The following is a 444-nucleotide window of genomic DNA, read 5'->3' on the forward strand; positions in this document are numbered from 1 at the left end:
CTTTCTTCGCCAAATATAAGCAACATCCATGTGCCCTAGCAGTTCCAGTTTAGTCTCATCAGACCAAAGCACAGACTTCCAAAACTCATCTTTACCTTTCAAATGTTCACGAGCAAACCTCAGTCTGGCTGTGATGTTCCACTCTTTGAGTAAAGGAGATCATCAACTCCATATGAGGCCAGGTCAGCAACAATCATCGTGGCAGATGTCCGCGGCTTCTTGCTAACATCTCTGACTATTTTCCTCTCCAGAGTTCTGGAAATCTTGTGCTTACAACCACGCCCAGGTTTGTTTCTTACAGAATTTGTCTCCTTGCACTTGGCAATGAGGCAACGTACAGGAATGGCTATACTGCCCTTTCCAAATGCTTGGAAAGGGCAGTATAGCCTTCCCCCTTTATCATGAGCCTCCACTATCTTCTTTCTGAGCTCAAGACTGATTTCC

The 444-nt window shown here is 45.3% G+C and overlaps 1 long non-coding RNA gene across 1 annotated transcript in view; it reads left to right on the forward strand.

Moving 5' to 3' along the window:
* The first annotated feature begins 6 nt into the window (after positions 1-6).
* LOC116690332 (uncharacterized) overlaps positions 7-444 on the forward strand; it is a 3,028-nt gene continuing 2,590 nt past the window's right edge. The window contains exon 1 of the long non-coding RNA XR_004332231.1: positions 7-444. This exon is cut by the window's right edge and continues 754 nt beyond it. This is a non-coding gene — a long non-coding RNA (uncharacterized LOC116690332).

Source organism: Etheostoma spectabile, chromosome 5 (assembly GCF_008692095.1).
Source record: "Etheostoma spectabile isolate EspeVRDwgs_2016 chromosome 5, UIUC_Espe_1.0, whole genome shotgun sequence".
Classification (NCBI taxonomy): Eukaryota; Metazoa; Chordata; class Actinopteri; order Perciformes; family Percidae; genus Etheostoma; species Etheostoma spectabile.